This window comes from Triticum urartu, chromosome 2 (genome assembly GCF_003073215.2).
Source record: "Triticum urartu cultivar G1812 chromosome 2, Tu2.1, whole genome shotgun sequence".
NCBI classification, from domain to species: domain Eukaryota; kingdom Viridiplantae; phylum Streptophyta; class Magnoliopsida; order Poales; family Poaceae; genus Triticum; species Triticum urartu.
This window is the reverse complement of record NC_053023.1, coordinates 524,756,051-524,759,010: the sequence shown is the minus strand read 5'-3', so window position 1 is coordinate 524,759,010 and position 2,960 is coordinate 524,756,051. Positions and strand designations below refer to the sequence as shown.

Genomic DNA, 2,960 nt, shown 5'->3' with positions numbered 1-2,960 from the left:
GGATTCACATACTGTTTATAATTTCAAATTAAAAAAAACACATGTTGAAAATAGGCCGCACTAACTGCAGTCCACATTCTCCGCCCATGAGCGCTGTCGGTGTAGACATAAAATGTAACAATCGTATGCAAAGACAAAAATGCCTTTGTTGGGGTGGCAATTGGCATGCTTGTGCCCCGTGGGTCTCGTGTTCTAACCCTCATGTTTACATCTTTTTGTTGGAATTAAAATTATTAATTTATGTTGTTAAATGCAACGATATAATGAAAGAGTATCCTTGTAGGACATGAAGTCTATCCTTCTGGGTATGTTAGCTGCGCGGTTCGGTTAGCAGCTGGTCGCAGTTCGATTCCTTGAGCGAGCACTATTTTCATTATAACATAACTTGTGCTATTTTGCTGACAATGAGTCCCGCACCTGTCAGGGCTTTTTTAGGCGAAAAAATAAAAGTCGAGGGTGTTTTCACAAAAACAACACGCCGCACGCCTGGTCTACACTGCCCGGTCACTGACAATGCCCCCCATGCCATGCTGTTATGCTTCGTCAGCGCCGCATGTGTATACTAACGAGTTTTGGACCGTATTTGCACGATGAGCCAAGTTGTGGCACCAGTTCAATGTATGCCGCAAGTTTTGGTACTAAAGTGATTTTTCTCGTCAAGTTTAAGCACTGGTGGTGTAATTGACTCTATATTTTTTAGATTTTCATTTCAATGATATTTAAGAATGCCAACCATATTTACCAGAAGTTTTCTAAAACATTTAAGAATGCCAACAAAAGGACCATGTGCATCAGATATTCTCCGGTTGGATGTTCCCTCTCTCTAGCATCTTTCCATGTTTCACACTATTAATTTCACATTCTGCGTTGAATCTTGTTAGTCATCCACGCTCCATCTCTGTTCTGGAAAAAGCAGCTAAAGCATTTGGTAAGCACCCGGGCGACTCCTCTGACTACCATCGAAATTGAAAAGGAAACACAGAATAACCAACAAACAATCGATGCAACCTTCAGTAATAAGTAGATTGTATATAGGAAAGGTTCCATTGATCTTGAATCAAGATTTCTTTTTAGAATGACATGAACCTGGTGCCAACGGCGTACTAGCAGCGGTCGATGAGGTTTTGGTCGTTGCTTGCACCACGCATGAGCATGCCACTCCGCCGCTAGCGCGGGCACCAACCACACGCCCCGTCGCGAGCAGTCGAGACGGTGGATCTTTGCAGAGCGAGCAGTCGAGACGATGGATCTTTGCATAGTGCTGCTTTTAGGTGTGCAGTTCATCTAGTAAATTAAATTAACCACACGGTACAAATTATCACTGAGCAACATATAAAAAACACCAGCTCAATGAAGAGCTTCAGGCTGCAGGTGGGAGTGGGACTAAGTGGGATTAGCCATCCCATCCCACTTAAACTGTTCTAATGGGCTCTCATTGAACAAGAAGAAAATTAGGTGGGCTAGCTCTATTAGCCCATTGGAGTCCCACTTCATCCCGTCGCCACTCGCAGTGATCAGCAACAACTTCTCGTCTTCTAAAAAAAAGCAACAGCTTCTCGGCGCCAATGGCAGCCACGATCTTCCCCGCAACAGTTTCGGCGTTGCTGGTGTAGGCCTACCCAGTCTCGTCGGCGGCCACAGTGGCGATGACTGGGATGTGGCCGGACGCGATGATGGGGTGGAGCAAGGAGGGGTGTACGCGCGTCACCTCGCCGACGAACCCGTGGGCTGCGGCGTCGGGGGAGGGGCGCACGGTGTGGAGGTGCGCGTCCTTGCCACAGAGGCCGACAGCGGTGGCACCGGCGAGGCTGATGAGGGAGACGAGCTGCTTTGTTATTGTTGACCTTGCTGACCAGCACCATCTCGACGACCCTCCATGATGAGAGCGCCGGTGACGTGGAGGCCATTGCGGAGCTGCGACTCGACGCCGATGTGCTACAGTTAGGAGTTGATCTCTGGACCGCCGCCATGCACGAGCACGGGGCGCAGGCCGACGCATGAGAGGAGGACAAGGTTGCGGATCATCGACGCATGCAGCTCGGCGACGTCATGGCCGTGCCGCCGTACTTCACCACCACCGTCTTGCTCTTGAACTGCTGGATGAAGGCGAGTGCCTCCGGCAGGGCGTCCATGCAGTTCAGCACCGCGGCCGCCGGATGGGAGGCGTGCGCGCGCCACGCTGGCGCAGCGTTAGGGAGGAGGTCGAGACGCATTGTAGCTGTTGTTCTGAATACAATGTCTTGCGTTTGTATTTTTTAGTGGGATCCCACCTTCACCCGCTTAATCCATGTGGGCTACACAATATTTCTCACCAATTCATAGTGGGATCTGGTGGACTGAGGTGGGATACCCACGGGCAGTCCCACCTGCAGCCTGAGAAGAGCTGGACTGCACCAAACAACTGGTGCATTTCCATTATGAAATAACAAAGCAGAGTCGAGCTTGCAAGAACTGAAAGTCTGAATTCTGAAACTATCTAGCCACTGCACCCACGTCTGGCTCATCTTATAAATCGTTACTATCATATGAATCACATGTCCAACAATGTAGTGTGCGACCGCATAAGAAAAGATGCCAGCGTTTCTAAAGCTAGGGGATTTCTATATAGTTATTAGTACCTTTCTTACCGACGCAGTTGTTGTGGTTGTGGTCACGGCAGTAGGCGTCGAGGTCTCCACAGCGCCATCGTTCTTCTTCCGCATCTCCACCAAGTTCAGAGGCAGTACAGGGGCAGCGGACCAGTCATTGGCCTTCAGGTCCATCAACTTTCATGCTGTACACTTGGGCCAACCTCGACTCGGACTTCGACTTCTTCGGTTGCGCGATGGCATGCCTCGCTCTCCCTCAGAAACATCCCGACGACCACCATCGACCCTGCCCAGCCCGTCGGCATTGTCGCCATCGCCGAAATCACTCTCCCATCCAGCCCGCCCTCATCGACCGCCTCTCCCATTACCTGC

General features: G+C 50.2%; 1 pseudogene; it reads right to left on the bottom strand.

Moving 5' to 3' along the window:
• Positions 1 to 1,432: 1,432 nt before the first annotated feature.
• LOC125537202 lies at positions 1,433 to 2,213 on the bottom strand (annotated as a pseudogene).
• Positions 2,214 to 2,960: the final 747 nt, after the last annotated feature.